General features: G+C 41.2%; 1 long non-coding RNA gene across 1 annotated transcript; it reads left to right on the top strand.

The window, feature by feature from the left end:
* Positions 1–592: 592 nt before the first annotated feature.
* Positions 593–17,103, top strand: LOC130681505 (uncharacterized). Its single transcript, XR_008994705.1, has 3 exons — positions 593–706; positions 4,174–4,244; positions 16,926–17,103. It is a non-coding gene; the product is annotated as an uncharacterized LOC130681505 (long non-coding RNA).
* Positions 17,104–17,676: the final 573 nt, after the last annotated feature.

Here is a 17,676-nt window from a genome sequence, read left to right as displayed (position 1 = left end):
ATAACATGGAGACTGTGTATGGCCCACAAAGCCTGAAGGGTTTTCTCTCAGGCCCTTTGTTGAGAAAGTCCCCCGTCGCTGCTCTGAACGACTGACGCCACAGAAACTGCCCCACGAGCACCGGTCCGATGGCTGATGACCCCCTGGCTGAGGCTCTCCTGGAAGCATGTCTTATTGTGACCACAGTGGCAGGGCGCGGTGAACACTTACGCATAAAAGCCGGTTAGAGATGAATCCTGGGTGCAGGTCATTGGTTTTTGGTTCCACAGATTCTTTTATGTCTTTGAATCTCGAGTCACTGAATTGCGCTCATTTGCTTGGAGCCCCTCTGAGCCTTTGGATGCAAGCAGTTGTAAATGGGGTGCAGAGCAGGGAAGGTTGCATATTCATGCCTCCTTGTCGCAAGAAGACTCAGTGCCCCTGGGCCGCTGCAGGGCTTCGAGGCAGGAGGGGCTGGCCTCCTGATGACCCAGCCTGCTGTGACCCCAGCAGGGCTCCGGCTCCCGCCCAGGGCCTCTCCCTCTGAGTGAAGGGCGGGCCGGAAGGGCAGAGGGGAATGCATGCACTTCACCCTCCCTGCCATCCCAAAGCCCCACCTCTCCTTTTCCTGCAGCAGGGGTCCTCGCCAGAGCTTGGAGACCTGGGGGCTCACGGACAGCCAGAGCTCCCAAGAGTCCCCAGATTCCATCTGCCCAACTTGGCACCGGTGAGCATGTATGGGAAAGGGGGAACTTCTGACAGCTTCTTAACTATATGCAAGACTCCCAAGAAGATTAAGAGCCATAAGCCGTGCTAGGGAGCTAGTCCCTTGGCCTCATTGCAGTCACAAATAAGTCAGATGGCCAATGAGTTCAGTTACTAAGTTTGGACATTGTGATTCTTTCTACCTTAGTTTATTGCTTTAAACAAACAAAGGAGGGATGAGGTCTCTCCACGCTGTAAGATACTATCTGTGGGTCATCAGAGGGCCCGAGAAGCTAACCGTCCTGCAGAGACAAACAGGAGATGAGCAAGCATTTACTGAGGACCTTCTCTGTGCCACAGGCTTTCGTGTCTCTGAGAGACTTGCTCTCCCCACGTGACAGAGGAAGAAACAGAAGCTTGGTGTGTTTACATGAATTCTTCAGTCCTGCAACTCGGACCTGACTCTAAACCCACGTTTTCTTTCAACTTAAATTTATTGGATTTTCTTATACTACAGACTTCTGTAGAATAAATTTAAATGAAGACAAAGCAGCCACTTTATTGTCATTGAAGTAGGTTTCTTTTTGATCATGAAGACATAGAGATATTTCCAAAGTTGTGATTATACTATATGTACAGTTTTTTATTCCACTTTATTTCACTTAACGTGATAACATGAGCATTTCACATTTGTTGAAAATATCTCTTTAATGATTACATTATATTCTAGGGCAGAAATCCAGCATCATTTACTCATCCATTTAATTATCTTTGTAAACATAATTGGTTGTAATGTTGTATGATTTTCAGTAAGGCTTCAATGGACATTTTCAAGCCTAATGTTAGTAGCTTATTGTCTTATGCCAGAATTCTAGAAATAGCCATAGGACATGAATCCTTTTAGGGCTCTTGTTTCCTAGCACCAAAATAGCTCCCAGGAAAATTAGGTTCCTCTATACTTTTTCTGGATGCGCAGGTGTTTTCTTGTTTTGCTTATAGCATCAAACTAGCAAATTTATAAATTTTGTTGATTTGATCTTTTGAAAATGGCATTTTCTGGAGAAAGCATGATGGGGGAGTTTAGAGTGTGTGTTTTGGAGCCGGAGGCCCTGATGTGATGGCTACCTGGTGCGGGTGATGGGTGATCTTCAGACAAGTCATTCCGCCCGTGCCTCAGTTTCCAGCCAGTGACAGGTGGGGTATGACATCTGCTTGGTGCTGTGAACATGAGAAATAACACTGGCACGTGGGCACTCAGGAGGGACAGACACTGCTGCTCGGCAAGCCTTCCAGTGCCCCATGTGACTGCCCATGTCCACTCTGATTGGATTGTCTGACCGTATCCATCACCCCCCTTGACTGTAGGTTCTTTGTGGAGAATTTTTGAATTTCTTATTTAACATGTTGGGAATGTTGCCTCTGTAGGCATTTCTTTTGGAGCAGATCAGGGAGGTCAGGAAGTAAGGACGCTGGGCCCCCAGGCAGCTGCTCCCCGAAGACGTGTGGCTACGGGAAGCCGAGGCAGCAGTCAGGCCGTCCGGAGAGGCAGGGCGGTGTGACTCACAGCCCAGAGGCCACGCCATGCACAGGGCTCGGCTTGGCAGGTGCGCAGGAAGAGCCATTGAGGGGTGGGAGGAAGACGGTAGAACCCTGATTTATATTTATTTTTTAATTTAAGGAGATTATAAAGAAACTAAGCTAGATTGATAATTAAGTACAGATTCAGAACTCTCCCCAGTGGCTACCTTCCAAACAGTCCTGTATATGAAGAACCCAGATGTGGGAGCTGAAGTCCTACCATGGCAAAGGGCTGATTTGTGCAGCTGCTCATTATGATCTGAGCATGTGGTTTACATGTGTCCCTGCTAAGGGGGTTCATAGATCACAGTGTCTTATTTGATGCATATATACACATATATACACACACCAAGTAATCATAGTATTATTTGTAGGGCTGTATTATATGAAGACTTATAAAAGTGTGTTTATATATATATACACATAATATGCAAATAATTATATATATATGTCTATAGGGATATATAAAGTATAAAGGGGATTTAGATGTATAGAATTATATCAAAACTTTTGCATGTGATGTAATTATGTATATAATTCCAATTATGACAGGTTTATCAATATGTAAAGTGTCTATTTAGTGTGTGTATATACCTATGATTTTGTATGTATGTGTGTAATGAGAGTACACATAAAATATATATATGTCCATATAAAGTATCATGTGTGCATATACATATGTACATATTTTTTGCATTTTCACATACGGTATGATTAAACGATGTTTAATAAGAAAATGTTCATGGATATAATTATGCATTTTTATATATAAAGGCTTATATATGTGTGTCTGTGTCTATCCCATATATTTTGTAACCACAAAGAGGTTCCTTGATTGCCTTGTTTTCCACATTAAGAGTCGGAGAATCTCCACAATGAAAGATGCCTACAAGTTTTTGTTTTAAGTAGATGAATATTCTAAATTCACTAACACTTGCTGTGATAATAAGTGACCCACGACATATTATAAACATCCAAACACACACCTAATCTGCCCCTTCAAAGTGAAAATAAAGTTTTAACAATGAATGAGAAGGTAACTGCCTTCGGGAAGAATCTCATCTAATGGAGAGAACACTTTGAGATTTGACATTTGGAATCATTTTCATTATTATACAATTTTGTTCCTAAATATGATATAAGAATGTTACTTACAACAACATTCAGATCTGCAAGCTTTAAAAACGTGGAAATGGAATTTCCTCAGTTTAAATATTAAACAGTTTCAGAGGACTTTGAACCCATCTGTTAAAATATGAAAACACGACACCCTCTTGTGACTAGTTTGTAAGAGCAACTGGTTCCCATCAGGAAAAATGGAAATATGCTAGCCAAATTCAGCAAAATACTTTGAATAATTGGCGAATACTATTGAAGAGAAGTAACCTGATTTAGTAAGTGTAGCCAAGGATACATTAATTCCTTTTCACAAAGATCTATGACTCTTTGTAAGGTTGCTCTTCAGTTTTGAGAGGCATTAGTTTCAAAGTATCAAAAATAAACTGAACTTAGGCCCATTTTTGAATGGCTATATCAAAATTGTTAACCAGTATTTTCAAAAATTGATGCATCTTCTCACAAAAGATTACTAATAAATGTAGTGTGATTGATCATATCTAGTGAGAGTAAATAAGTTGTACAATCAAAAAATCACTTGAATAACTTATTAATTCATCTTTTCCTCATTGTTTAAAAATTTCTATTTGATGTGTGTAATTGACACACTAGTAAAGAAATTCATGTAATTAATAAACAAACATATATAAACACATACTCAGGTGTACAGTTGTAAACACATACAATCCCAGTGTGTATCTATGTAATGACATATATTTATATGTGTACATACATAAATGTACACACATGTATTTATATGTTGTGTACTTAAATGTTTTTGTTTTTAATGCTTAGGGGACAAGATCAAGGATGTGTTGGGAAACCACTGCTTTAAGCAGAGCAGCGCAGGGAAGGAAGAATAACTGGTAAGAAAATCAAAAGTACCTTTAAAATAGAGCTGTTCAGGTAAGTGTTGTACAACCACTTCTTGCAGACAAAAGCCCTGATTTGTGGTGTTTGCCAGTTTCCCTGGTGTAAATACGTCTACCACAGCCAGTTTCAGTATAAACACATCACTGGATGCTAAGTTTGGAAGAGGTTTGCACACTCAGCTCATGCAGGACAGAAGGAGCTGCGTCCAGCGCACAGCACTGAAAAAAGTCACTAAAATTGATGTAACTTTCCTGTAAAAGGCACCGCATCGGGGACAGAATCTCTCCCAGTCTCTCTGCACCCCCGACCCATGTTGCCACATCAAAGAGTAGAGGGGGAAATGGATTTAGAGTCCAAAAACTTAAGGCTGTGCCCCAAGTCAACTACCTACTGGTTCTGAGATCTTGTGCCAATCACGGCCCCATGTCGGGCCCCAGTTTCCGTATCTGTGATCTGAACGTTAACAGCAGCTGTCCTGTCCGCCTTCCAGGACTGTGCCAAGGACCAAGTGTGAACATGTGTGTGTGTTGTGCACATTTAAGAACAAGCTTCTCATGCTTTGCCCCACCCACGGGGCACATGTTGCTCAGAGTCAGAATGGCAAGTGATCAAGTGCAGGTACTTCGAGTAGAAAACTAAGAAACCCAAGCGATGACTCACTGCGCAGAAGAATGTCATGCCCAGTGCCTCCTGCAAGTAGGGCTTCCAGCACATTTTATTTTTCCTAATTTCTCTGATCATATGCAGTTCTTTATAATTAACTGCCTGCTGTTTTTGAATGAGTAGAAAAACTATTTGCTGAAGGCAATGGCTTGATAATAGTCACACAAATATGTGTGCTTCTCTGACATAAGCTGTTCTTAAAATCAGCTGCTATTTTTGTATACATCCCATATACCAAACCCCTGAAGGGTTAGTCTGAAGACTCGCCCACTCGCTGTCTGTCAATTACCTTGTAGAATGTGTATTATTAATGGCAGCAATTGCTTTCTGACCTCCTTGCCATGATCCATTTCCACCCATTAAGGCATTATATTATCCACTTTAGCAAACCATGAATCATAAATGAAATATTGATTTAAAAAATCACAAACTGCTTTACATTAAGAAAAAACAGTTCCTACAAAGCAAAACTTCTAAACTGAAGAATCCATACCATTTAAGACACAATGCAGTTCAAAAGCTTGATCAAATAGGTCCATGTGTAGTTTCTTTTTATAATAATTTTACATTTAAGATCTTAAAGTTATTTATTCTTTGAATTTACTATCACTTTATTACATACATTTGGATCAATTTACATCTCTTACTAAAGCAAATAAGATTTGCTTTCTAACTGCACAAAACTTTCTGACGGCACAGTGGAGAAATTAGGTCTCAGTTTCAGAAACAAAAGCAAAGACCGTTCATCAAGGGGGTGATCCTAGAATAAGGTACTATTATTACCGAATACCATGTAGTGTCTTTCAATAATGCTACTTTTCTTTGCAGTGTAATAAAAGAAATTTGATCTTCTGTGACAAGTGAGACGCTAGATATTTATAGAAATATAAAATTCTTTCAAAATGAGATAGTGCAAGACAAGTGTTTAAACCCATCATGATAGATGTTCAGCCCTTTGGACAAGGCTTCACCCCGTCGTCTGAGAGGTAATGGCTCATGCGGGGAGAGGCCAGCTCTGTCTTTGGTAAAAGTAAAGTTGAGTGCTGAGAAGCTGCATCTTTGACACGAGCATCAGACTAAAGGGGTGTCGGTGGCGAGGACGGGCCGCGCTCTGCCCTCCCTTGAAGAGCACGGAGAGATGGGCAAGGGCGCGAAAGGCAGATGGCTCCTTCAAGGTGAGACTCCTTATGGGAAAAACGGGGCGGGGGAGAATTACTATTGAGGGCACCGCAGCCCAGTCGGTCACACACCTGCAGAGGCCGGAGGAGGGATGCTGACCAGAAGCCCGTGGGATGAGGGGCCTTATGGAAGGGCTGCCCGCCCTCTACCCCTCCACCCGCACAAGCAGCTCCTGGGGTAGCACACGAGCCACTCCCACGCTGCGAGGGCCGGGGGCGCGGGTCCACAGTCTGCATGGCCGAATCTCGGTCCACAGGAAGTAAACGAGTGTTTTCACTCCCGAGTACAGCCCGGAGGACTCTGCGTTCCGGGCCATGACTGACATTCGTTCTCTAAGCACGTGACCTCTCGGGTAAGAGGCACACTTGGGATTCGAGTCTCCAGCACCACGTGGGAAGTGCTCGGGGTCAGCTGTGCCTGGCACGCCAGTCTCCCTGCACTGCTCCCCATGCCCACCACTCCCACCGCCCTCTGAGGCCCAGGAGGCTTCTCCGTAGGGACCCCATTAGCAAGCCACCTGCCTGCTCACCTCTAGCTGGGCCCGACCCAGGGATTACCAGCAGGTGATCAGAAGGGAGGGGAGTGCAGCCGAGGTACGTGCCCCCCAAAGATAAAGCAGACTGGGCACTAGCTGAAGTTGCATGGACAGATCGTATTCAGTAGGAACCACTGCAACACGAAGAACCCAGCATGAACTGAGCTTTGCCGGAACCAAAGGCAGGAGAGTTTTAAAAGCTGGGGTGTGCCAGGGGAAAGGCGTGCAAGGGCAGGAGTGGCGTTCGGTCTGCCGGCCCATCAGTCAGACCCCCACCCTCCCCCAGAGACTGGGCCAGGCCCCCTCGCTTCAGGTGCTGGCTGTACAAACAGGGAGTTCTGGCAGCTTTGAGCTTCCCCGGCAGGAGCTTAGGGGCCTGGAGCTGTCACCTAGGGACCCAGCCTCGAGCTGTTGGAAGGCGCTGCTGCGTGAGCCTCTCTACAGGGTCCGACAGAGTCCTCGGGCAAAGGGCCCTCCTGCTCTCCCACTGCCCTGCCGGACCCCTTGCAGGACGGCTGTCTCCCCGACCAGAGGTCTCAGCTCCTGACAGGTGACCCTCCTGGAGGGCGCCGTGTCTCACTGGCTCCTGGCAGCAGCCCTCCTCCAGCGCCCCCAGGTGTACGAGTGGGTCGCGGTAGTCATACTCCCCTCTGGTTCCCCTGTACCCCGCCCTCCCTTTTGTAAAGGGTCACTTAATGAGTGCATAGCAGCTGTGTTCTGTGTTCTGCTCACCTCCCTCTGCTCTGGGTGACTTCCAAATGCCAGTACCTGCCTCCTATACCCGGGAACTTCTTTTTCCTGGAACCTGGGAGAGTTGCCTTGCCCATATCCGTGGCAGGCCAGAAATGCCAGGAATTAACATTCCTCACCCCTGAGCACATCTCAACCAATGACTCACCAGAGTTGGTGATAAATACCCCAGCGACCTTGGCCTTGGATGGGGTCATTCTAAAGCATTTTTCTACCATTTAAAGAGATTTTTAATGGTCAAACTATGGTCAGTTGTTTATATCACATGTATCAGTTGTGTGTTTTTCCATAGGAAACTCCCCTCATCTTAGAGAAACCAGAAATAATAACCATATGATTTGCTCATGGTGCTGTGGTCAGCAATTTTGGTTGGGCTTCGTGAGGTGGTCCTTCTACCGATCTCACTGGGGTCACTCATCTGGCTAGAGGCACTTGGAGGACCGGGTCCTAGGGGACGCTCAGGGATCTCAGCTGGTATGAATGACTCATTTCTGCTCCTCATGGTCTCACCCAGTCAGAGGCTGGGATGGGCTTCCTCACATGGCGGCCTCGGAGCAGTCCCAAGAGAGCAAGAGAAGAATCAGCAAGACCTCTTGAGGCCTAGTCTGTGCCCACTTCCCACTGGGTTCTATCAGCCAAACCAAGCCATGGGCCGGCCCAGATTCACTGAGTGGGGAAGGAGGCTCCACCGCTTGGTCAAAGCTGCTCCTCAGCGTCTGTAGCCATTTTCCATCTGCCGTACCCACTAGGTTAGTGGCTTTCCTGTCCTCTACAGCAACCTCATTTCCCTACTAAGTCTCTCTACCTCCCCAAAACATGCTTGCACTAAAATCCTTGACTCAAAGTCTGTGAACTGAGACAAAACCCTTCTAAAATGATCTTAATTCATTTAGTACCAATACTGAATGTTAATTCCTGGCATTTCTGGCCTTAGCTGAAGACTAAATTAGAATTAGATGCATGACATCACTAGTTCCCTGACTTTTTAAGACTCAACGATATAAATCAGAGGGTTTGAAAAAGGCACCAGGTGGCTGAAGTCTGGAGCACCGACAGGAAGAAATGCTGACAAGGAGCAAACGGGAACCCCGTCCATGGCTGGTGGGAGTGCAACGTGGAGCCGCCACCCCGGAAGACAATTTGGGAGTTTCTTACAAAACTAAGCCTGCTCTTACCAGATGACCCAGGAATCAGGCTCCACTCCTTGGTTTTTACCCAGAGGAGTTGAAGACTTACGTCCACACAAAAATCTGCCCCCAAAATGTCTACAGCAGCTTTATTCATAAGCCCAAACCTGGAAGCAACCAAGGTGTCCTTCAGGAGGTGAAGGACAAATGACCTGTGGTCCGTCCATACAACCGAGTATTACTCAGCACTCAAAAGAAACGAGCTATCAAGCTCTGAAAAGAGGAGGAAACCTGCAAGCACGTCCCCGAGGGAGGAGCGACCTGAAGAGACCACAAACTGTGTGATTCCGACTGTGCGACTCTGCCCGACACAGCTGTGGAGACGGCACAGAGGTCCCTGGGCGCCAGGGGCTGCGTGGAGAGGAGGGCTGAGGAGGTGGGGCACAGAGGAGTCAGGGCCCTGAAACTACTGGGTGTCGGCCCATAATGGCAGAGACGTGTCACTGCATGTGTGCAGACCCATAAAGGGCCCACACGGAGTGAGCCCTCGTGGGAACCGCAGCCCTTGTGTGACGCTGTGTCAGTGCGGGTCCATCCACTCTAACGAACGTGCTGCTCTGATGGGGGTGTTGATAATAGGGATGCTACACATTTATGGGGGCAGGCGATATGGGAAATCTCCATACCTTCCACTCAGTTTTGCTGTGAACCCCAAATGTCTCTAAAAAATAAAGTCTATTCACCGTGGGGTGGGGGGAAGGCAGAGAGATTTAGGAATCTCCACGCAATGCTGTCCCTAAGAGGTGAGGGTTCCCTAGCAGACGACAAACGTCACCCCAGTGCTCATTAATATTTCCTGTCTTCTTCCCTCCCACTGACACAAAAGGACTGTGCTTCCCCCACCCAAGGAGTTGAACATGACCATCTGACTCACTTCAGCCAAGGACGTGTGAGTGGAAGTGTGGCAGATTGCGTGTGCTTGCTTTGGGAAACAGGACACAAAAGATTTAAAACTGGACACTCTGTGGTTTCTCATTTTTCCTAGAATAGTAAGTACTTGGGCTGAAACTCAGTTGGAGGGTGTGAGGGTGACACCGCTCACAGAAGGCTGGGTGGTTTAGGGACGGCTGGCGTTTTACTGTTACAGGCACTCTTAGGGAGTCTGGCACCACAGGGATATTTAAAAGTGGCATGAATCCATAGTCAGGACCTGGAAGTCCCTGTGAGCCTGTCTAGGAGCTGGAGGCCAGGTACACTTCACAACGTATGTGGTGGTTTCCAGGAACAGCAGGTCCAAAGTAGAAATGATGGCCATCCAGCAAACCTGCACCAGAGAACATAAGACACGTGGCGCTGGCCTCAGGGCTGGACAGCACTGAGTGATATGCTGAGCCCGAGGAGATGGGAACCCACATTATGTAGCAGGGAAACATCTGGCCAGCCTATTTCCCTGATAACGTGGAAAGCAGATAATATACCAAATGAGCTGATGACTTTAGGCAAAGAGATTGGGAAACAGAATGCTCGTAGCAACCCTTGGTTGCATTTGACAAGGGGCTAGAATAAAGAGAGAAATTCATAAAAGGATTGCCAGCTTAAAGAGATGAAACAGCACAGACCTAGAGATTCCCCACTGCAAATGGCAAGGTACAGCTATTCGGCATTTCCAGTCCTCCGAGCAGCCAAGAGCCGTCATACCCGGCCTCACCCAGCGTCCAGCACACTCAGCATCCTGGGGCAAGGCACCTAAGAGACAGACAGGGAAAATTTGGAAGTAAAAAGATAAAAATGGTATACCAGACAATAAGAAACTAAAAGAAAGTTGAGGCAATTCCATGTAGAGCAGATTTTAAGCATAGAAAATAAACTTTAAGATGAAAGGCCTCACTGGAGATGGATTATCTACATGGTGTTAAAGTTTTAATTCACACGGGAAGACACAACAGTCATTAGCATGTATGCACCTAATCATGTCAACTCAAAAATAGAAATCCAAGATTAGTAAAACTACTCGGTGAATTTGACAACCCCATTTCAGTGAGATACTTAAATACACCTCTTTCAGTTACTCACAGAGATCAGTAGAACTGCAAACTTAGAGAAGATATCGAAGAAATAGACAAGATACATTTTTTTCTGGTCAAGAATGAGAACATCTGCGAAAACTGATCACAGGTTGGGTTGAAAAGCATGTTTCAACAAAACACAAACAGCTAGTGTCACATATATTTTGCCCTCTGATACAAATGCATTTCAGAAATAAATATCAAATAAAAAAATAAATCCTCACATACTTGGAAATTTAAGACATTTCCTAAATACTCTTGGATCAAAGAATTTTTAAAAATGGAAACTTAAAAATGCCTAGGACTGAATGACAATTAAAATACTCCGTGTTATGCACATGCAATGAGTAACAGCTGTGTTGTGAGGCACGTTTATGACCTAAAATGTTAATTTTTGAAAAGAAGAAACTAATGGAACTAATGAAGTATGAACTTACAAAATTAGAAAAAATAAACTGAATAACTGGATAAACATAATTTAAATAAATTAAAAAATATCATCAAAGCCAAAAGTTGGTTCACTGAGAAATCTAAAGAAAATGACATATTCCGGGTGACAATGACAAAGAAAACAGTGAAGGCACAAATTATCAAATTAGGAATAAAAATATTATAGTCAAAAGATTAAAAAAGAGAAATTCATACAAAACATTTCAAACTTGGATGAAATATACGGATTTTAAAAAAAAATTAACAAAACTGAAACTGAGAAGAATTAGAAGGACTAATATTTCCTAATGCACCACTGAGACAGAATTCACAGTTATTACCACAAATAGAACCCCAGACCCAGATGTTTTCCAAACAAGTCCCAGCTTTTTAAGAATAGATTATGACAGCTTTATATGAACTATTCTAGAGAATTGACCAAGAGGGAATATTCCCAGTCCATGCTGTGAAGTCAGTGAAATTATGATACCTTGCAAAAAAGATTAACATTGGAAATATTGTAAGTCCAGTTTATATGTAAATATCAATGCACACGTTCCAAACACAATACCAGTTAACTGAATTCAGCAACATAAAAAAAGATATAATGAGAGTTGGGGTTATCCTGGTAATTCAAGTGGTTTCACATTGGAAAAATCTATATGTGGAAATGTGGAGGGACTGACACAATTAGATAGTTACCATTGTGCAGCTCCCAGTGAAGTAATGCGTCTTAGCAAGGATCATCAGTAGACCTTAGGACCCTTAGGTGAAGGACTGATGGGAAGTTTGTCCTGGAAGGATGAGGCTGAGGCCATTTGGACCCCACTCCTCAGTCTTAGCTTGACTTAAAGCTGGACGACAGGATGCACCAGGGGGCACATATCACCACCTGGGAAATAACCATCACAAAATGGAATCTGAAGGGAGAACCTTGTATCCTAACTCTCAGTTTATAGGAAATATGAGAGAGAAACAGGTTAAATGATGATACAAAGAAGCAATCAGCCAAACCAACTGGTTTCTACAAGTCAATGACATAAAGAAAAAAAGGAATATCTTTATTGCATAGGAAAAGTAACCAACAAAACAAAAAAGCATCACTTTGTGTGCATGCTCAAATATCTATGGGCAAAACATCATGCCTTCTGGGTTAACGCACTTAAATGGTGGATAAGAATGAATGTCGGGAGGAGAATAATTGAAACAAAATATTCATCAATAAAATATTGATACCAGTTGTCACTAGATGATGGACACGTGGGGGTCATCCCCCATGCCACTTTCAACCACATTTGGAAATATCCATGATAAAAAGTAAAAAGAAAAGTGGAATTAATGAGAGAAACAGATTAAATAAGGGGGAAAATATGATTAGCTTGATAGACACCATAAACTTTTACTAAAAGTCAACTTCCAAGATGAAAAAAATCCTTAGCATAGTAGAAATAGAAAAGGTCATTTTTACACCTGCTAAAGTATTTCTGTTTTTTAAAAAGCCCCAACTGTATCAAAGTATCAGAATTAAAGCTAAAATGTTAGTAATTTCCTTAAAATGGGAACAAGATAAAGATGCCCATTAGCATCACTTCTTTTCAAAGGTTTATTGTATGTCCTAGTTTGGACAAAAAGACATATGGACACAAGAATGTACCCACGCACATGCTCAAACAGACAGACAGATAAATAGGGTTTAAACTAAGGCTTGAATAAGGCTTTGGCAAGTAAGAAACAAAACTGTCATTATTTAGAAATCATGACTGTCTGCATATAAAATGCCAAATAATTCATTGAATGGACAAAGGAAAGTTTATAAGATTAATGTACAAAACTAGAGCAATATGCAAAAATTCATTGCAGATTCTATAGATCACAACTATTTTAAAATGTGGCTTAAAATAGCATTTGTAGTAGCAAGATATGCATATATATCACCTGAACATAGCTAGATATATGCAAGACTTGTATGAAAACAGTTATTATATTCCATGGAAAGACATTAAAGATGACCATGTTCTTGTCCCATCTTCATGGATTAAGGTTTCAAGGCCACGAAGATGCCAATTCTCCCCCCAAATAAATCTGTAGATCTAATACAATTACAATCTAAATGACAATAGCATTCTTTCAGGAATTTGTCAAGCTGATTTTAAAAGTATTGAGTCCCAGGAATAGATCCGGAATAAAGAGAACAAAGGGAGGGAAATTGCCATATCAGAGAAAAGACCTGTAAGTCTGCAGGGGGAGTGATATGGGATAGAAATTGGCCATCGAACGGAACAGAGAAACCAGAAGCAAAGTAGCACATACAGGCAATCTAATACACACCCGAGATACATTGCAGGAAGCCAAGAGAAGGATGGAATATTCTATCAGTGATTCTGGGACAATTGATTATTCATGTGAAATAAAATAAAATTGGATTCCAATATTATCTCACGCACAAAAATCAATTTCCATTGGATTTAAGTCTAAAATGTAAAATACTCTTAAAAGAAGATAGAGGCAAATGTTTTTAGGATCTTTAGGGAAATAGGGAAGAGCTATTTAAATGAGAAATTACAGCATTCTCCTTTAAAACAGCTCACAAATTCAACTGTATTAATACTAAGAAATCATAATTAGAGCCTAAAATAAGTAACTAAAGGGAAAACTGTATTTGCCACATATAAAATCTGACTATCTAACCAGAACAAAGAATTCTATAAGTGCCAAACAGCCTGGTGCTTCTCCCACTTTGATGAACACACAAATGCCCTGGGAATCTTGTTTAACTGCCCCTGACTGCGGGGTGGGGACTGAAATTCTGCATTTCTAACAAGCACCCAGGTGACGATGAAGCAGTTCGCCTGCAGTCAACCCTTCAAGTGGCAAAGAAACAGGAAAACAGGAGGATCTGAACAAGACTGTCGCAGAAAATGAACCACAAATGAACCACAATCTTGAAAAAATGTAGTGGCGCCCGGTTTCATTAGTGATCAGGAGAATAACAGCGAGAAAGCTGAAAATCCTGACAATCCCAAGTACTGGCAGTGATGTGAATTAACAGAAACTCGTACACTGATAGTGAAAGTTTGTTTTCATTCAAGTGCAGAAGCTTGAATTTTATTGAATGAATAAACTGTTATTTACTGTATAGAATATTATACAGCAGTGAAATGAATAAGAGATGCATATAACAACATGCATAAATTTCAAAGTGTAATTTTTAGAGGGAAAAAAATCACAGAAGATCACAAAGTCAGGTAACTTAAAAAAAAGAAAAATAAATAATATATTGCTTGGGGAATGTGTACATATGAGATGATACTATTTTAGAAAGGGAAGAAATTGTTCCTTAAAATTAAGAATTACTAGTTCTGGGGGGGAGGCACAGATGAAGTATATAAGGAGCACATGGTTCTAGTAATATTCTAATTTTGTATGTTGTTATGATTTTTCAGATATTCCTGTAATTACTACATTTCATAACATATGTATGTTACTTATGTTAAGTATGCATTCCTCACATATTTACAGTAACAAATATTTAAACAATATGATAAAGTTTTACTTATATAGAGACACATATATTTACAACATGTGTATTGATGTATGTGCCCATCTCAAGCAACTATTTTAGGTTATGTAACGTAAAAGAATTTCAAGAAACCTATTTACCTAATTTTATAGAGGTTTAGGTTAAAACACTTTTTATATACTCCTAGGAAGATATATTTACACAATACTTCATAGATAAAAATATAGATTTATTTTCATAAATATTTAGTGCAGAAACCTGTGTCTTATCTTCAAAGTGTTAGAAACTGAAATAGAAGTTGACATATGCCACGTACATAGTCCTATACAGATACTGATGTTTGTACTTTCTTAGAGATAACAGATACCAAACACATACAAATACAAATGTATTTACAAATATATATATAAATAAACATACATAATCCTGCACTAGATATACAGATGCATTTGCATAACTGTAGGCAAGTTCTATCTCCAGAAGTATGTATAAATCCTATATAGGGCAAATATATGTATTTATACATAATCCCATATAGATATATATGGGAACTCTGTTTACATAATCCTCTGCCAGTAGTCACACACAGACATTTTCACAATCTCATTGGGGTACAGAGGCTAATACTTTAACAGCATATTGACACAGTATATACTAAAAGTTATAGATGCTAATTGACATATAATCTTATAAAGATTCATTTATGAATTCAAAACAGATATAATTACTGCTATAACAACATTTTCATAATACTTAACAGACACCCATACACTTATAGAACACTATAAAAGGCCACTCATGTATCAGTATAGATCAAGTTACACAGTTGGGTAGGAGAGAGAATTCATTACACAATCTGATATGGAGCCGGAGAAAGAAACACGTGGATCATCATCTAAAGATGTGGATATATTTACACAACCTTAACAAAATGCCATTTTGCATAATTCACTTTGTAAGTAATATATTTGCATAATCCCTTATGAACATACACATATATTTACATAATCTATTACAGGAGTGGACTCATGTATGTGTGTCCACATAATCCTGTATAGATAAATGTATATTTACACAACTCTGTACAGGAAATTATACAGATATATTTATAAACTACTAGACACTAAAAATATCTAGAGATGCATTTTCATAATTATGATGCAAAAGACAGATACACTTATATATGTATGTGCATATGTGTGAGTATATATTTTCCTGCACACATATAAATTTACATAGTTAAATATATACTTAAGCCTGCTCTTAAACTGATGTGGAACCCAAATCCTATTCTTGTATGGATAAATAATTCAATAATGCTGAAAAGTCAGAAAATCTATATTCATAATCCAATGGGGTGACAGCTATAAAGTCTTGTATATAATTATGTAGAAAATACATCATAATCTCATCCAGATCCAGATTTGGATCCAGATTGATGCCCTTAAACCTGTCCATGTCCAAGTCCCCAAACTCGTACAGACGCACACCTGTGGCCACATTCCCACTTACAACCACAGCCACAGCCCTGACCTCAGTTCTTCCCCAGTTTTATACGCTGTCCTGGTCTCGACTCCACCCACACATATGTACACAGACACCCAATTATACCCATAATATGATCATATATTATAGATTAACATATTAGGAGGTCAATATCTCCTTTATAGATCAGCATCTTCCTATTCATACATACATAGACATACCTATACCTAGTCCTCTATGTACATAAACATATGTATATTTAATCATTTATACATACCTACCTGGATACAAACATATATACTTGGTCCTAGATATACTTAACTTCTATAATAATACTTCAGCTTATCTACCTGCTTAATCATGTATATACACATACAGTTTTGTTCATACACATAATTCTATTCATACACAAACACACAGTTTTTTTGTTTGGAGGGAGTTACCATTTGTTTTGCAACAGTTAAATCATATTATATATTTTTCCTCTTCCTTTTCTTCCCAAAAAACTTTGTGGAAAAGTTTCCAAGTCAACTGGTATGCATCTAATTCCTCCTCTTGATGGGCATCCATTCCCGTCTCATTTCTGCCAAAGGTAACAATGCTGTAATAAATACCTAAGGGTACAGATTCTTACATACTATGGCTTTTATTTCTAAAGAAAAATTTCCCAAGAGTGAATTTCTGGGTCAAAAGCTATACGTTATTTTAATAGTTGTTGTCAGATTGCTTTCCAGAAAAGATGAACAGTTGGCCTGGTCACCAGTTCCGCAGAGGGACCTTGTTCCCTAAACTCCTACCAGCAGCAGTCACATATCTTTCCATTCCTTTTTACTAGGCTATGAGTATGTACTGCTATTTCATTGTTATTAATTCAATTTCCATTTCTCTGACTACTGGTGAATTTGTACAACTCTCCTTAGGTTGTGAGCCTCCTGGAGTTGGAGAGAAGTTTTACTAAGTCTTCAGGGAAGAGAAAATTCTATTTTTAGGAAGCTATTCCAGAACACAGAAATATGAAAAACTTCCCAAGATTCATCATATCAAATCAGCATGACCAGACACGTGGAACAGAAGAAAGAACCAAAAAATAAAAATAAAAAACAAAACTAGAGCCATATGTCGCTTTTGAAAATGGATGCAAATATCACAAATAAAATATGAATTATTATTTGAGTCCAGTCAAGTATTTAAGTGAATATTACTTCACAACCAAGCTTGGTTTATCCCAGGAAAGCAAAGGTGTTTCAACCCTAGGAAACACATGGAAGGTGTTTATGACATTAACAGATTAAAGAAAAATCATACCTCCATTCCAAAAGATGAATGAGAAAAATATCTGAACTGGTTCCTCATTAGAAAAATAATAAAACTGACAAAAATACTTTTACCTCCATAAACTAGAAATAGACAACCAATAACCTGATAGGCAGTATCGCAGAGAAGCCCCCGTAGCTGTACAGGCAATCTCCCGATCAATGGCCTCAGCCCGTAAGGAGGCCGTCTTGAGGTCAAGTGCCTCCGGGGACAGTTAATCAAGTAGCTCCAAGTCGCCAAGCACACAGTTTCTCCGCATTTCCACTCTGACAGCCTCGTGGGAACATTGTCCTCGTCAGCTCTCCTCACAGCCCCATCACTCTGCAGAAACAGCAAAGTGCCCCAGAAGGACTGTTT

Source organism: Manis pentadactyla, chromosome 18, assembly GCF_030020395.1.
Source record: "Manis pentadactyla isolate mManPen7 chromosome 18, mManPen7.hap1, whole genome shotgun sequence".
In the NCBI taxonomy this organism is placed as follows: Eukaryota; Metazoa; Chordata; class Mammalia; order Pholidota; family Manidae; genus Manis; species Manis pentadactyla.
The sequence above is the reverse complement of the archived record's forward strand: the minus strand, read 5'-3'. Positions and strand labels throughout refer to the sequence as shown.